The following is an 18,742-nucleotide window of genomic DNA, read 5'->3' as shown; positions in this document are numbered from 1 at the left end:
TAAGGAGATATGATTTCAGTGCCAAATGGCTTGTCATGGTAATCTGTCAGTCAATAAGAAATAGGCTGTGTCTTTTTGGAAAGAAAAGGAGCTGGCCAACCTACACAATTCCTCTGTCATTTATTTAAGTTAGCATAGTGGAAATGTTGCCTGGAGAAGTCATTGCAGGGGAAGTTGCAGTAGCTAGAAGAACAGTTTGTCAGGTGAGTTATGCTCAGCAAGCAGAAAGCATATTGAACAACTGAGACAAATGTCAATGTTTTTGATTACAAGGGCTTAAAATATCAGAGAAACATGGATGGTCTCAGTATATATGTGTAGCTGGGAACAGTAAGTTATCTGAAGTGTACAATTCCTTGCCTGTCAACAAGGTAACTTGTCAGTAACTTGCAGGTAATTGCATGTCAGTACTCAGCAGTGTATGGGTGGATGCTGCTCATATCTCATTAAGATAACTATTTATATGCACAAAAAATTGTGATGTTCTGTTGTCTGCTTTTTTTTGGGGGGGGGGGGGGAGGGGGAGAGGGGGAAGCCAACTAATAATGTTTTGGTGTAGCTCCTGCTGTCTTGGCATGGTGTAGAAATCATAGAAACCGTAAACCATTAAGAAATCTTGCTTTTACTATTTGTTATTGCTACTTCTAAGAAGAAAAAGTCCCAATGATGTGATTACTGTTGTGAAGCCTCGGGGAAGACAAGTTATTAAACAAAATTTTCTGTGCTCCTTATTTGATCAATTTCTAAAATAATTCCTAAAATTAAGATGTAAATACATTTCTTTGTTTGTAATTCAGCTTCCAGTGCCTGTTAAAGTATTCAATTGTCACATAATATTTTAAAGCCCTTTAAGAGCCAAATAAAATTATTACTTATAAATTATTAAAAGCCTTCAACAAATGGAAAAATACTTACTGAAAACTCCTTCATAAATAATGTTCAAACTAAATTAAATACCAGTATAAGGAATGCATTAAAGTTTACGAATGAGATGTTAGCAGCGTGCTCCTTTAACCTTAAAGTTATGATAACTGGAGCACTTGCTACCCCTCCAAAACCTTGCAGCTCCAAGTCTTGGTTCACTCTGGGAAACAAACATGTGGTGCTGCTGAAGATTGGAAAAAGAGCTTGAGGTCAGGGGTCGACACAGTAAGGGAGTTTGCTCTTTAAGAGGTTATCTGTGGATCTGCAAAGCCAAAGTGTAATTGGGTTCTGTGATGTGATTTTAGTGTGTAATTGTATATGATCTTAGTTTCAAAGACAAGGTTGGAAGATTTTTCTAGCCTGCTTGTGATAGCAATTTTGGGGAGCCTGTGTAGCCTGTGATGGACAGTGCAGTTTCTTCAGAAACAGTCATCAGGAGTGATGCAGCTGGTGTCTGATTCATTTAAATTATAATTTTAGCAAGCTGGTAGTATGATTTGTTTTTCTTTTCTCTGTGATACCAGTTCTATGAATCAGCAACTTCATGCATGTTTCCATTTTCTATAACTGGTAAAGTCATCCTGTTCACTTCTGAGCTGGTGTCGTGCCAGAGAAAATTTTGCATCTTTATTAAGACGATACAAGTCAGTGTAATTGATCTGCCCGGCTGTGGCTTTTCTACAGTCTTTGAGTAAATAGTTTGTCAGTGGGTTATCAAGTTTCTGGTTCTCTATTATTCAAAACAGTGTGAAACAAACATCTCCTATTGTTTTAGTTGTTTAGGGTTTCCTTGATTAAGCTGTCACTGCTGTCAGTTATGTTCTTATAAGCCTGCTTGGATCTATTTCATGTTAAGAAAAAGCTCAGATAAATCCAGGAAAGCTTAATGTTTATCCAATGTGAAAATAATTACTCAAAAGTGTTATTCTTAATCCAGATAATTAGAGTGAGGAAGGAAAGATCAGTGTCATTGTGAATTATGCCCTGGCAATTGACTCTTGGTCCTTGCAAGTTTCAGGTGAAGATGTGAATGGATAAAGGTTAGATTAACCATAATCCAAAGTAGCTGCAACCTTAATCTGTTATGATACAAGGATGATCACTTAAAAAGAGCTGGATTGTGGGATTGTTTCTGGTTGGATAAGATGCCGCTCGACTGGGACTAGTCTTTAAACATGCTTAGCACCATGTCACTGCAGCTGTAAGCACTTGTGCACGGTTTCAGGCTGCCGTGGCTCAGGGACAGGCTGTTGGTCTCTCGCTGCACACTGTAACACTACACTGTTGTGCAATATCTGTGCTTTACATTAACATGCTTTGCCGTGTGCTTCATGGAAAATAGATGGTGACTGCTATACATAGTGATTTGCTCGATGATTGCTTCCCAGCACTGCTAAACATATTTCATTGTGTTGCCCCTTAGAAAGGTTTGGTGTCTACAGGCTGTTGTACAGTGCAGTTGTATTGGTACACAATTAAAAAATCACCCAATCCAAAATGTAAAAGAGAATATTTATTGTATTGTTATATAATATTTATTGTATTATCATTGTAGTAGTTTATGGCACTATTTTAGATAGTTGTAAACCATATAATGTACATAATGTATTATAATACTTCATATATTTATTTGTACTTATTTTCATGTACATTTAAATGTATCTCATACGTGACATTATAAAGTATATAAAAATATTTATTCATGTTAGCACAATGCTTCTAGCTATAGTTTGTCAGTGAGGTTGCACAGTTTTCAGGAAAACCATTGTAAGCAAGCAAATCTAAACAAATGTTTTTAGAATGCAGAAAAAGCAGCACTAAGAAAGGGATATGGATGTATTTGCAAATACTACAAGCAAATACTCACAGGAGGTACTTGACACTTCAGATTTCTCCCTGTTTATGGGTATAGACATTATAGTGTCAGCTCAGATGACAATACACGAGGTAACTTTGTAAATATAGATACTTGAAAGCAAATTGCTGCTTACTGGAAGTAACACTGCTGAAAGAGGAAGAGAAGAGGGTGAAAGACAGGTCATTTCTTGAAAAATGGTACAGGAAATGTTTGGTCTCAACAGATAATTTAATTGCATGGTCTAGTCTGTATTGTTGTTTCAGGCCAAATGGAAAATAAGGTAAAGACATTTCTTCCCTCCGATTTTTTACATCTATCTATCTATATATAATAAATTGTATATACTTATTCTGCAGAGATATATTTGTGCAGAACTCTTTTGCCCTCACTAGAAAATTGGAAACAGCCTTCCTTCATGCAGGTGAGGAAATAGTTAAGAAAGTAATTAATGGAATGCAAAAGCTAATAATGGGGGAAGTACGTTAATACACACTTGAGCTAGAATCTTCTCTGTGAATAATTAAAATTCTTTAAAGTTCATTTCTGTATTTTTAATAAAGTATATCTCAGTAAAACTCATTCCTGTTTTTAAACCTCTTTACTCTTAACTCAACACCTTCTTTTTTAACTACTATCAGAATTACATTATTTTTCCTTGAAAGGGGCTTCAGGCAGTGTTTACATTTGATGATGTGTTAGAAGAAGGAATAACATTAAAAAATCTTGTTCCTAATGCAAGAAGTAATCATTTAGAGAATCACACAAAAGTGTTTCATTGTTTCCAATAGCACATTATATATTGTAGATGCTATGTTATCTCCTCCTGCATCCTAGAGTTTCTAAAATAATGTTTCATGGAAATGCATGGCACTAAACTGTTCCCAGACTTATGTAAAAGGAGATTTCAGGACAGGGATTTAAATCTTCAAGCTTTTGAATGTATCAGCCTGTAACTAATGTATTTGAGGAAGAAAGTTCCTTATTTGGTAGATCTCTACAAGGGCAGATATCTCTGATATGACATGACACAATGTCTGTTGTATTCCATTATAAAAAACAGGGAAGACAAAATATATTCCTTTGGCTCAAGGAGACAATAAGAATGTAACAGTTGTATTGCTTGTGCACATCCTGACTCTGAAAATATCAATATGCAACAGAATGCATGCAAAATAAAACAAAATAAATCAATAAAGCCTCTTGTTGCTGCAGAAGAAGCATCCCTTGGAGAGAAGCAGAGGCATAGTTTTCCTTAATGAGGACAAGTTAGGACGAAAATTAAGTGAAAGATCTCGGAATGAGATATTCTTGGCCCCTTCTACTTTATGGAGGGTAGACTGATAGACAGTTGATTCTCTCAGCCCTAGAATATATAAAACATCTCTATTAATATATGAGGAAAGTAAACAATAATGGTGCCTTCTGTAGAAAAAGAAAATAGAAAAGTAAAAATTGTAAAAAACTTAGAAAATCAAAAGCTCCATGAAATAAAAAAGAAATAGCATATTAAGTGTTGGGGAAAAAAAGAGAGAGTCTTATGAGACATTTTGTGATGTCAAATACCACAATACCGATGTCAGTAGTTTTCTGTTCTTTGACTAGCTTGGGATTGTTTTTAAATAAGCAGTTTGTTTGTTTGTTGTCTAAAAAAAGAAATACTGTAACTAAAAATCTGAAAATATAAATAAAGAAATAATTTAAACATCAAATCACAAATAGTCACAAGAGATAGGGGATTTTACTCAAAGAGGAACTGAAGTAACTGGTAAAAATGTGACATTTATCACTTTAAAGCAGCTTCAATGCTGAATGATGACCAAACACTGTCAGTCTTTTTGAGTGGTGATGATCCTAGGAAGCACGGGGAATAGGAAAAGGGTTTCTGATGAATCAGGCTGAGTATTGCTACAGGGCGAACAGATTGCTTCCATGTTCAGCCTCTGAGGTCTGGAAGCCATACGTCAATGGAAAAAGCCTTGGTTGATTTCTGTAATTTTCCAGGATTATTGGGTTTTTAAAGTAAAATTATGATCTTCTGTAACTTCCATTAGCATATTAGAAAAGGTGGCTCAAGAATAAAATAATTCTTTCTTGCTCAGCATGCATCAAACAACTGTATTAATATTTGATATTTTTATTAGTTTTTTAAAATAGTACATAAATAAATGCTAGAATTTCTCTTCTCAGACAGCATAGTAATTTACTGACCATGGACAATTAAGAAAGATGTAGGTACCTAAGGACAACCATGAAACCAATATGGATTTGTCACAGCTAATCTATTCTTGTAACCCAGCAGAGATTTTCAGTTTCAGGGAAGAAGGAATTTTACTTGTGTTTAAGACTGTGTACTGAACATTCATGAAACTTACAAGTTGTCTAACTTGGATTAAAAAACTCAAGTACTCTGAACAAAATGATACTCTCAAAGGATTTTCAAATTACTTTCATAAAATAAGAGCTACTATTCTTGCCTGTGAATTCTCACAAAGGTGTTCAGTTACAGGGAGCAAGTACAAGTATGGTACAACTTGAAGTGGATTTTCCTGTCCTGTTCTCTCTGTTTTTCCACTTGACTGAGGTGGAAGTGCATGAAATGTATTTATTTCTAGCAAAGATAAATGTTTCTGTCAATGTTTTCTCTTACCTTGTTCTTCCAAGAATAATCTTGTTTCCTTGGTGTTTTCTGGTAGGAACTTGAGTAGCCATGTTGAATCTTACTAAAGGAGAGCTCATTTGTCCGTTAGCTTGTTTATGGTGAATAAGTTCACCATAAAGAAGAGCAAGTTCAACAGTGAATACTTACCATCTTCCAGTGACCTGAGTTTCAGGGATTTCTTTTTATGGGTTTTACCATACTGTTACATTTTACTGCCCATAACCTTCTTTTCCTTACACTTGCCTAGTTGCATTTTAATTCTTACTTATATTTCTTGAAAAATGTATCAAATGGTTACTTTAATAAATTAGTTTAATTATGAATTCTCTGGAATAATAATTAAAAAAGGAACTTGTGTCAAAGTGCTCATTTTAAACTGGCTGCATAACTATTTGATTTTATATTCCCTAGTTCAACTGTGAAACACAGTGGAAATTTTAACTTGAGAACTTGAAGCAGGGAACAAATTCTCTCTCACCTGGCTCTCTTTTCTGCATCAGAGGTCCCAGCCTAATTAATTACTTTACCTACAGAAAGCTTGTGCACCTCTGCTCATTGTTGGCCATTCTGAGCCATCTTTCTATCTGTTGAAGTCTGTTGTATTCTTGAGGTCAAAGCATTATCCAGTGTTCAAGAAGGGGCTACTACACTAATGATTTACACTGACATAATAGCCTTTGTTTGTTTATTTGTTTGTCTTTTATCCTCTCTTATGCACATGACAATTTTGAATTTGTTCTTTTTCTTTTTTTCCATACAAAGACATTACTGTCTACAGTGTGTCCACGTGTCCTTTCCTGAATGCATTTTAGTGTTTGTCATTACTTGAGTCAAATTCCCTGTATTTTTCTTCATATTGATACTGCACTTTTTCTTTTTCTGCCTCTCCCTCCCCCACTCCCCAACCACATCATCATGAGATCTTTCTGAAATCAAACCAGCTTTATCTATGACTTTTGTGATAAATTTTTATGGTGTAAACCCCCCTTATCATCTCAAAATTTATTCCTTTTCAGTATCATTTATGAGACATTTGAACTGTAGATTCCTGTGGGAATTCACTGAAAAATGCTTTCCATTATGAAAGCTGGATTTCTTTTAAAATCTGTTTTCCTATTTCAAACTGGTCTTTTCTCAATGACATGGCCCTCTGTCTTTTTCTGCAACAGATTATCCTAGAAGTGTTGGTGAGCACCACGTATTTTTTATTTTATAATAAAGGCATTTCCATCTAATTTACCCCACTATGAGATCCATTTGTACTTCTGCTCAGAGCACATAGACACATTTAATTAAAAAGGCTAGTCAACCTGCATTCTGCTTGCTTTGTATTCTCTACTCATTTTGCTCAGAGTTATACTTCTACCCCAGATCTTTGGGATGGGATATCTTCTAAGCTGCAGGATCACACTTAACTATTGGGTTGAGTTGGGGCAGTACATCAGCTTGGTTATGATTTTATTTGGCTGTTGCATCAATAAAAATAGTAACTTACTTTGGAGTTTGATTTGTCAAAACTGAAAATCCTTATTTCTTCAAGGGTGTTGTTTAATAGATTTGAGTTCTCCCTGAACCTCTTAATCATCAGTATCTTTTTTATTTGCTGCTTAATAGCTTCAGTTAAAAAACTAGTCGTAATTTCAACATATTCATTGAACTCTGTTCTTTGAATGCTATTTTGCTGCTCATGTATTACCTGGACTCAACCTCAAATTCTCATCAGTCAGATACGTTTTTTGGATTAAAGTCTGTCAAAAATAGAGTTATTCCAGAATATGTTTTCTAAAAAAATATTTCCTGTATTAACTCTGTAGAATCTGTAAATCCCTAGTCTAAACAAGAGGAGGGACAATATAAACATTAGTAGATAAGTACATAAATATAATTTTAAAATTGGGTATAAGCTTTTAAAAGTACTGATACTTAAGAAAAAAATGTCTGTTCCAAATGATAGTGGCATGGAAACTGTATTGTATATGTGTTTGTATATGAAAAATAGAAAACAGAAAATTAATCAAAGAAAATACAACCAGCCATGTTTGGTAATTTTGATTCAAGGTCTTTGCCTAGTTTTCTTCTTTTGGGTTGGCTTGAATTTACTACTGTTGAAGTATAGCCTCTTCAGGTCCCTTTGCACAGTGGGTTTGGCTTCTAAGCACAAGATGACAATGAACAAAGAAGAGTCGAGCAGACTCCAGTCATAATAAACATACAAATGAGAAGAAGTCATTATTTTGTAGAATGTGTGAGTAGAAAATTGCTAAGTGAAAAGATGTTTCTGGTCCTTAGAGAAATTCACTTAGCGGCAATTTGCAAACGAAATCAGTCATTATTCCTTTTAAAACAAAGGATTTGATTCAGTTCGTTATAAGTGGGATTGTTTCCCACAAAATCAGAAGTCTCTCATCTGTAAAGTTTTTAAGAAGTTATTGCTGTAATGTTTTTTAACTCCTTAGTCCCAATGTGGCTGCAGACTAGCAAAACAAATGGGACACTTACAGTTATGTATATAATAAGAAGCTAATAATTTTCTGCCTTATTCTATGCAAAATATTTGAACTTATGAATGTTTGATGTTTGAACTAATAAATCCTATGATCTTAGCAGTGACCCTGTCAGGAGATTAATGTACGTTTCAGACTAGCAAAGTCAAATAAGAAATTTTCTTTGGTTGGGACACCTGTCTCACAATATGTACCCTGCAGCATAGTATTTCTGGAGCTCATCCTATTCATTGTCATGCCCATAAAGAAAGCTCTTTCCCAAATTCCACAGATCTCACGTATGGCAGTGATAATCTAATATATAATACACAGAGAGTAGAAAGAAAATCTGTTTCTGTTTTTGCATGCTCTTCAAATGCAGCCCTATTAAATACGGCAAAGATAAAAAGGCTCTGCTCATTATGGCATTTTCTAATGTACCTGCTATTTAGCTTTAGTAATTTGATGCTGTTTGCACCAAAGGAGATGGAGTTCCTCTCATGAGAGCAAACTTTATTGACAGTTTTCTCATACTTTCTGGTTCTGATAAAAGGATTATTACTGCAAACACAGTGTTTTTGCATCCCCGATTCCCATCCTAATAATAAAAACATATACACAAACATTAAGGATTGTAAACCAAATTAATCTGCTTGATTCCACTTGGGGTATTCAGGCTAGCTTTAATCCTGAGCTGTAAGTGCCATTTCATGTCATTTCTAATAGTATCTGAATTAATTTACATGTGATACATTTATTATTAATCTGATTTTCAGATAACCTATTGCGTACACTTTTTTTCCAACTCTAACATGAAAGGTTTTCAGGCAATGAAGACTACTTTGCCTTGAAACAGGTCTGAGATGCGACCCGGTCCATATATGTGCTCTATCACTTCCTTTACTTTATTTTCTATTATTTCAAAGACCTAAAATGTTAATGCCTTTTTATGACTTGTTATATCTTCTTCTTTAAAAAAAAAAAAAAAAGAAAAAAAAAAAAAGAAAAGAAAAGAAAGCCTGTAGGTCTTGTTTCATTACTGGTTAGTCCTGCACAGACTTCCGAATTCATAAATCCTTCTGGGCTCTTTTATTGTGCAGTTTCCTCTGTCTACAAGGGACAGGACTCAGAGAAGTAAATGATGCCATGAAATCCTCTTGTTACTCCCAGTGAAAAATAGTAGTGGTCCACAGACTAAAAATTTGTATCCTAAGTTAGGCACCACAAAGACGGTTTTTCTGGAAACTGTGGAGATTTTCAGTGTGTGTATATACATCATATCAGTATTAGGCTCTAGCAAGTAGAATTCTTGCTCTGAATCAACTTGTACTGCATGGGTGAACTTCTGCAGGACCAAACTTACTAGGTATGTGGGAAGCTGGCAAAACAGCATTTCCATTCCATGGTCTGATACAAATTCGAATGCACTTTGTGTGCCTGAAATACAGATTAAGTTGGGATTGTATGAATTAACACTATTTCTTCTGATGCTGGACAATTTCCCAAGATGAACAAATAAAATTTATACGGGATATAATCAGAAAATTTATACAAAGGTGCTCCAGTAGACATTTTGGGAAATTTAATTCAATTTTGTGCTTGTTCTTTTCTCTGATATTTAGGGCTCCAGAATCAGAAAGGATTGTGACCATGGCATGCAAGGAAGACTCCAGTTCAACTGAGTGCAGCATAAGTGCAAAGGAGGAATACAGTAAAACCAAAGTACAGTCAGTATCCAATCCTTTTCTTCTATAAAACTGGTCATGGTTGAAATGTGAATTTGTTCAAACAGAAATAAAGGAACTCACTTTTTTTTCCTTTGCTTCCTTGAATGCTGATGCTTTATTCTGTCATGCAAGACGACATGTTCATACAGTGAGTCTGTATTCACCCTATATGAAGATGTCTGCATCTGAACTGTAAGTCTATACTCTTTTGTAAACAGGGGAAAATAGAAATTTTAAGGTACACTTTTCCTTTTAAGACAGATATCGAAGATTTCTTAGATGAACCACTCAGTAAATCTGCCTATTTCATTCCTCTGAAAATAAAGAGATGGCCAGCTTCAAACAAGCATATTTCTAACACCTACGGTAGGGGGGATAAATCCTGCCCACTGGGACTACAGGATGACTGTTAGGAAGGTTTAGGGAGAGAGGAATGCAGCTGCAGTGTCTCTACTAGCTGTGTTTATCTGCCCACTCAGAAATTGCTCAGAATGTAGGTGAAGTGTGATGCATTGTTAGGTTTTTCTGTTTTCCCTTTAGGGGAGAGAAAACAAGTAGAGAAATAATGGAAGAATTGTGTTTACAGAGTAACCTAAAGCTGAAAAGTAAGCTATAGCTACCTTTGGATAGCATATCTTTAGATTGTGAAGTTTAGGTTGATTTTTTAGTTTGCTTTATTTTTATTGCAATTTGTGTGGCGAAAACAATATGAATGTGCTGGTTTTGGCAAGCTCCCCTGCTTTTCATGTCACACTATCTCATTCTCTGCCTCTCTCTAAAATGCACCCCTCTTGCTTCCTTTGCTAATGCATAAACCACCTGCACACCTTTTGACCGACTTTTCTCTGAGAGGCGACCACAGTGTTTGGTTAAGTCACGGGAGATGCAGGGATTTGTGCAGTCCTCTCGCTTTCTCGCTACGGAAGTGATGACAGAATAGTCCCTACAGTCGCAGGAGAAGCTGACACATCACACCCAATTATGTGGCCTCCCTGGCCTCTCACTCGGCTCTTCCCTGAAATATAAGCTTTCTGTCTCACACACACTCTATTTTATTTTTTTAAAAGAAATTTGCTATTTAAAAGAAAAGAAAAAAATGGTGTGTGGGGGAAGGAGTTAGTGTAACAGTCTAAAGAAAACTATTATAGAATATGTCTTCAGGGACATTCAATATATCACATTAAACGTAACATAAGCACTTCAGAATTTTTTTTAACACTCACACAGACAAGACACCAACTTTAAACCAATGGCATTAGAGGAGTCAAGCCCTGTCATTTGCTATGATGCTGCTCACATTAGCTGTTTTGAGCTAGTAGGATCTATTTGTCAGTAATTATGTAATACAAATATATACACTAATACATATTTTCTCAGGATCTTCTACAACATTCTGTCATCTATACAAAAAGCAGATTGTTTTTCATGATAGTATCATGTATGCTACTGAATGTGGCTGTGTTTTAATTTGCTCTTCCCTAGAAGGATCTATCCACCAAAAGTGAAAGATTGCATGAGTATGAGAGCTTCCTTCCCCTTGTACTGCTGTGCTGGCACATCGAAGGAACAAAAGCAAGATTGCCTTTCAGCCCACTCACTGTACTTGTTAGAAATGCTGTTGTTATGGAAGAGCACCCCACAAACATGTTCCTGTGATAATTATGTGAATTTGTCCTGTAACTGGATTCTGAATTAGAGGTGTGGAGCACTGATTAGCGATTTTATAAAATTGATTAAGCAGAATCTCTGTTCTGATCTTACAAGGAAAACTTTTCTCATTACAAAATGTACTGCAGCTGGAATTCTTCCTCTCAGACCTACATAGGGCACACAAATGATTTACTGCTGCTTTCCCACCTTTAAGGTCTGCTACCCAATACAGCATGTACAACATTCATAGTGTGATTATTTGACTGTAATTGTAATACAAACTATGCACGTATCTCTTCTGTGAATCTCATTGTGAGCTGGAGAAGTTTCCTAGCAACAAAAACTTTTATTCTTTCCAGATCAAGATGGGGAACATCCAAAATATACAGGATAGTGAAAGGTGGAAAAGGCCCAAGCCCAAGAACATGGAAAATGAGCGGTTACAATCACCACATGGGAAAATAAACTAAAAAGAAAGGAATGCATCTCCCTCCCTCCTGAATACCAGTCAGTGGAAGAGCACTTACAGGAGTGTGGAACAAGAATTACAGCAGAAAGCTATCTGCTTGTTTTTTGGCTTTCTGCTTTGCAGCTTGAAAGTTGAAAGGCTGGCAGGGCAGTGAGATAGCCTCCCAGGAGAGCCTGCTGGATACCACTCATCCCTGTTGCTCCTGCTCATCCAGACTTGGCAGCCCTGGGTGAGCCCCAGCAATAGGGACAAGTGGCCATAGTCCGAGAGCCCTGCAGGGTGAAGTTCCTGGTGCCCAAAGGCCAGAGGAACTGACTCACAAGCCCAGTCTCCTTTCTTTCCTCCTTTCCAACTTTTGTCATTTGGAGGGACACATTCAGCCCACTTCAGTGGTTTCTGTTATGTTAGGGAGGGTGTGATACCCTGTTTTTTTTCTCTTGGCTGCAGCTCTTTGACAGAAGTTCTGGATTCAGTGCCATAAATATCCTACCCCAGCGACTACCATGAGCGCTGCTTCTTCTCTCTCTACTTTTGATACTCTCTCTACCCTTCTGAGCTCTGCTGGGCTTGGTGTCAATCATACTTGTATATGCACAGCAAACTTCCACCTTCTTCAGAGCTAAGCATCCAAGTGTCGCTGGGTATCATTCACACCAGAACAGACGGTGCAAATTTAGTGCAGGTGCTGTAAACCCAACAGGTGAATCAGGCTGCCCGTGCAGTTCCTTGTATTCTCAGTGATGGCAGCTCTGCCTGCTCCTGCCCTGCCAGTTCCCTGTGTTCTGGATACTCTGATTCACCCATTTAATCCACCCATGCCTAGCACAGTCTGAAGCAGAACCTACTCTTGTAAAGAAGTGGCTAAATCCACTGGGGGCTCAAAATGTCACTTATAATATAGACCTACAGGGAATAATTGGATGATAAATTATTTTCTGTATTTCTCTATCTAAAAGCAAGGAAGAATGTATCAATAATTTTAAATTATTTATTATATCTAGCAAAAGAATGTGTCCCCTTTCAAAATTTTGTATAAATCATAATGGTGTTATGAGCAAGATAGAATCGTAGAATCACCAAGGTTGGAAAAGACTCCAAGATCATTCAGTCCAACTGTCTGCCCACCACTAATATTTCCCCACTAAAACATGTCCCTTACTACCACATCTATCTATCTCTTGAGCATCTCTAGGGAATCAACCTCCTCCCTGGGCAGCCTGTTCCAACTCCTGACCACTTTTTCAAGGAAGAAATTTTTCCTAATATCCAACCTGAACCTCCTCTGATATAAATGAAGCCATTCTCTCTTGTTCTATCTCAAGTTACATGGGAGAAGAGACCATCCCACACCTCACCATAACCTCCTTTCAGCTAGCTGTAGAGAGGTGCAAACACATACGCTTTTGTAAGCTAATACAGAGGCAAAATTTAATTGTTGTTTTTAAAATGGGGCTTTTTTCAATGTTGCCCAGTGACAGGACAAGGGGTGACAGGCTCAGACAAGAACACAGGAAATTCCATACGAACATGAGGGAAAACTTCTTTGGGGGTGACTGAGCACTGGAACAGGTTGCCCAGACAAGTTCTGGAATGTCCTTCTCTGGAGATACTCAAAATCTATCTGGACATTTTCTGTGCAACCTACCATAAGGAACCTGTTTTGATTGAATGGGGAAGAGTGGATGATCTCCAAAGTTCCCTTCCAGCTCCTACAACTCTGTGATTCTGTAAAATTAATGAATTAATTAATGAATTTAGTATGAATAATGTTACTGCCTTCAGTCATGTGCTGTTACAGGACTACTTACTCAGTGGAAGGACCTTTATTATTTAGCATGGTGATCTGGTAGGTACCATATTGTATTTCTTAATTTCTTACCAATTACTTTTTAACAAAAAATCTTTCAAATTCCTTTAAACTTGTGTGCTTTAAATTACCAAAGAGGCATGTTGTAATGGCTGGCATTTTTAGAAGGCCAGAAATGTTCTCTGAACAGAATTACACATTTAGACAAGAAATGTAAGGTGCTCTCTGTCCAGCATGCATATTGATCAATATCCATTAGCAAGGTAAAGTGGCAAATGCCTGATGGTGATTTTGTGTGCCTTAAATCCTGCAGTTCACTCACTTTTCAGGAGAGCCTCATTGAAGTAGAATCTGATGATCAGTTCTCTAATGCAGCAGTTCTAATACTTTTGTAGCCCAATGGCTATAAGTTAAATGTTGGCAAGATTCTCAGGGTCTCACAGTATTATTCTGCCCTGGGAAAATGAGCTGAAAACTCCAAATGACATATTAGAACTGGAAGAGAAAAATGAAATTGTAACTATTTTTCAGCTTTTGTACTTGGATGGAGTCAAACAGGGAATGGGTGATTTCAGCAAGGAGTCAAACTGTGAGGTAGTAATAATGTTACATTGAATAGCTTGCATCTAAAATGTGTTTTGTAGGCAGCAATGGAGTCTACGCAAGTGCATCCGTGAGGAATGGTACTAGAAACACAATGCTCAGGTATTCTGTGGGTATAGGACTGTTGTGCATATAGCTATCCAAGGATTTGAGCTGAGGCAGGCTTGGAATTATGGGGATCATGCAGTCAAGAACTAATACGTAAACCCCTATTGCCTTTCTATGCAGATAGGTTACTTTTCCTGCATGAAACCACTTATTATGAATTTGCTGCATATTCTGATGAAGCATTCTTAGTTTGTGTTGTTTTAGGAAGAGACTGTCTTTTAAGGTGATTTATTGAATCTAAAAATATATTCCTTGGAAGGGGAGAAAAATGTGGAATATATTTGCAAATATCTAAATATAACTTCAAATAGTTTTCCAATTCATTAGAAGTTTGCTTGACCCAAAATGTCAGGACCCACCAGCGTGCAGTGCAAGAGATAAATATCTCTTGTATCACCTTTCCACTGGTATAAGCCCCAACTCCAAGCATGTTAGAGCAGGAGGTGTCTGGAGTTAATCCTGGCACTGCAACTGCTCCTTGCAGCACAGCCTATTGTGTTTTGAGATTGAAATCCACAATTGAGAGGGAAGAAGGGAACGTATTCATGATGGTTTCTTTCCATAGCAGCTGTTTGAATCTGTTAACATGCCCATACCTTTAAAAGTAAGTCCTGGGGGAGAGAGACTGAGAGGCAGATTGCAGTTGACGTTCTGAGAAGTGCACAATAAATGTGGTTAAATCCAGAGGCTTCTTAGATAAATATATCACTGATAATTGAGAGAAGAGGGAAAACTGTGTACAGAGACTTGCACGTGGGCTTTTGGCTCTCCTTGGGATATATGGTGCACTTGCTGAATACATGAATACATGAATAATACATCTGTGTGCAAAAGAAATCAGGTAACCATCACTACCAAAAAAAAAAAAAAAAATTTGCATCTACAAATAGTCACAATTGTAAATTACCATTTCCCTCCTGAAGAACACTGCTGACTTACCAGATGTGTCTAGTGATTGTGAGTTACAAAGTTACCTGAAAATATAGTTCTGTGTTTGAAATGAAGTTAAGAAAATAATTTTTAAATCTCGTATTAAATTTATTAGCAGTGTTTATGAAGACAGCACATCACTTTTGCATGCATTTGTTGTTTTTAAAGTTAGCCAGAACTGTTGAGATGCATCTGAATGGAATGCACTTTGTGGGATCTGACCCACCAGTGGGAAAAGATTATTTTCTTTTATTAATCTTGAGAATTACGAAGAGTAATTTTTGAAGGATGTGCCTACAAAATCTGAAGAGAAGACAGATAGACAGGTTGCATGCTAATTTTTTACTGATTGCTGCTATTTTATCAGAAGTTTTTATACATAAGGTTCTTATTGTCCTTGTAGAAAAGGGGAGGTAGAATCAATTTCCTCTTTAACGTATTGATAAACAACTCCAGATATAGTGGTTGGGGGAGGAGGAAACTACATTTACCTTTGTGTGACCTATACAGGAATGCTGGAAAAATTAATTCCAGAATATTATGGCGACATTCCTTGAAGCTGTGGATATGATTTACATAGTAGGTCCTCTCAAGCCATCCAGTTTCTTTCATCTTGATACTGTAAATTGCTTTCATTTCCCTCCCCCCCATCTCTATGCTTGAGGTATTGTTGTGATAAATTATAGAGGTACAGAACTGAAAATGGTGTGTAGATTGTCTAAGAAATTGAGTGCAGTCAGCCTTCAAAGTGGTGTATGATGTGCTAAAACAGCTACCTTCCCCTGATCAGGTCGCACATGTCGTCAATGAGCAGCTGCTTTTAACTTTGCCTTTTGCCCAGAGCGCTGAGAGCAGCTGGATTTATTGAATTAATAACTGCTCCATTTGGGGTGTTTTGTTTTCCCATGACCATGAAATCTGGCTGTAAGGTTAGCAAAGTGTAAGACAGGTCTCCTTCACCAACCAAGGTGGTGTCTTTTCTTGCTGCTATATAGTATTTAATCTGTAAGGCAGAAAACAGTTGGAAAGCTGTACCTATGGGGGACTGAAATGTTTCTCAGTAAACAGTTAAGGAAAAAGGAATGAAGCACATGAGAATGAGGTAGGTAGCAGTGGTTGAGTGGTATTTTGAGGACACTTGTACCGGTCTGCAAATTAATCTCTTTGGATGCAGTGCTTAGAAGTGGCCTCATTAAATTGGCTAATGTATTCTGCACAGCATTATTGGTAGTGGTTGAATAAGCACTTTTTCTACTTTGGACCAATTTTTTTCTCCTCAAGGCTCTGGATTCCTTGTGGCTAACTGAGATGCTGTGACAGTATGGGATGCAGATGGAGAAGGGTAAACTAGTGGCCTCTGGTCCCTCTGACCACACAGATGTGAAGGAAGTATCTTATGACAAAACTTAAGGAAGTCCTGGTTAATAGGCATGGATTTGGAGTTAGTAGGGCTGATTTTCTAGAACAATACTTGAGATAACAACTTCAGGTTTTACCAGTCATGGCAGATAGTAGAGTAATTGTTCTTGGGTTATGGTTAATCTGCTGTGTTGAAAGTTACCTTATTAATGCAAAAAAAAAAAAAAAAAAAAAAAGAAAAAGAAGAAGTCATGGTAGTACCTGTGTTCAGATGTACTCTTGGGTCAGCAGAAGAAAAGGGGAAAGCACTGACTGTCTTGGTGATGTGGGCTCCCACAAAAATATTACACAAAATCAGGAGGAGTGGAGTTGAATGTTGAGCTTTCATTTCCAGCAACACCTCTACCTTTTAACTGTTCATGTGCTGTGTCTGCTGACAAGATGTGTGGCTGCCATATCCCTGTTGGGGCAATTTTTGGATCAATTCAGCCTCCTGAAGACTCTTTGGGAAAATATGGAGGAGGAGATATGACACACTAAAGCTAGAGACCTACATCTCATTTTCAGATGCTATCCAATCCTTGACACACATACTCTCTTGAGGGCTGGAATCAGTATATGCCAGTCTGCTGACCCATTTTCTATGTCTTAAGGCTGCCTCAATGAAACCTAAAGTTTCATTAAGACTGTGGAATTTCCTCTCTAGAAATATGAAATGACCTAGGCTTTACACTTTTGTGTACTAGTATTCCTTATATGGGTATATGTTCTGGAATTTCAGAAATTTCAGAAGTAAATAGATTTTTAAATATATATATTTCATATTTTGTGTATGTATTTACATCATTATGAAAATTAATGTCTTAAGAACTTAAAAATGTACACTTTCAGGAATAGAAAACATCATGTTACCCCACCAATTCCTAAATTCCTGCAGAGATAGGAAGATAAAGCCTTTTTTACAGACTGTCTAAAGAGCTAAGTTTCTGTACTTAGATAGTTTCAGATGCGAGTTCAAATTCCAAATGTGAAGAAGGACAATTTCTTCACAAAGCAGCTATGCAATCTGCAGTACATGTACCAAGAAACTTGAGAAGGCAAAAGATCAGAGAAAACACTAACTTCTCCTTGTTGTATGTTTACTTCTATGTAAGCAAAGTTTTATCATCAGGCACTGCTGTTGCTTATAGAAACAAATTTTTATGAAGGTTTGACAGCTTGAGGTCAAAGAAGCCTTTTACTTCCTCATCCAGAACTTGTTTTACTGTTTTCTATTTCTTTTAAAGATATGATACATACTTATTATATACAAATCATACCTGTTTGCAGTGTACTTTACAGACCAGGAACTTCAGCCTGTGGTCAGCTACCTAGGAGGGAACTAACACCCAGGTAATGATCTTGAGCAAAGTCTTCATTCTTGAGTGTGAAACTTGATTGCTCTGACAACAAGAGAACACCTCTTGTCATCTTCCGTGATTGTCATCTTACTACTCTGATAATTCCTATATTCGGTGAAGTAGGGGTACTACAGTAATTGCCTTCAGAGCTTGGATCCATTTCCAGAGCAGCTCTACCCTGCACTTTGAATAAGGAGAGGGAAATCTGAGAAAACAAGGCATGTCTCTGTCATTAAAACCTGAACAATAAGGCATTGTGGAGAGGAAATGGACTAAAAAAGAGATTTTGAATTTTGCCATTTTCTAATTAAAGAATGATAAATTTTAGAGTTATAGTAGTTTGCCTATAAGTTTGCTGCATAGAAGCTTTTGAAATAAGACTCTCCTTGGAGAAGCCAGTGCACTGGCTGTAAGGATATTTCTGTGGAAAGCGGGAGGCTGAGGTCTGAGTCTGAATTAGGCCCTTGAGGGGAGTTCATGAAGCTTAGGAAAACATTTGAAGCACAGAGCATAGTTTTCTCTTCCCCTTCCCTCCTTTTCCCCTGGCCTTTTTCTTCTTCCAATATTTCCACTCAGGAGGTGAGAACCCTTTCCTGAATAAACTGTAATAGGAAAATAGTCATTTCTGCAGAAAAATAGCAAGCTTGACAAATTAGTGTTTCCTAACAAGAAACATTTTGCTCCAAAATTCTTACTAACGTTCATCCATCCCTTCATCTGCTCAGTTCTCAATGAGATTTTCATCACATTTCCCCTCTCTTCTCT

At 37.0% G+C, this 18,742-nt stretch overlaps 1 long non-coding RNA gene across 1 annotated transcript in view; it reads left to right on the top strand.

The window, feature by feature from the left end:
* LOC125692183 (uncharacterized) overlaps window positions 1–11,766 on the top strand; it is a 30,311-nt gene extending 18,545 nt beyond the window's left edge. The window contains exons 3-5 of the long non-coding RNA XR_007376508.1: window positions 9,547–9,651; window positions 9,784–9,843; window positions 11,661–11,766. This is a non-coding gene — a long non-coding RNA (uncharacterized LOC125692183). The remainder of the gene's footprint in view (window positions 1–9,546; window positions 9,652–9,783; window positions 9,844–11,660) is intronic.
* Window positions 11,767–18,742: the final 6,976 nt, after the last annotated feature.

This window comes from Lagopus muta, chromosome 4 (assembly GCF_023343835.1).
Source record: "Lagopus muta isolate bLagMut1 chromosome 4, bLagMut1 primary, whole genome shotgun sequence".
NCBI lineage: Eukaryota > Metazoa > Chordata > Aves > Galliformes > Phasianidae > Lagopus > Lagopus muta.
This window is presented reverse-complemented; position numbering and strand designations above follow the sequence as displayed.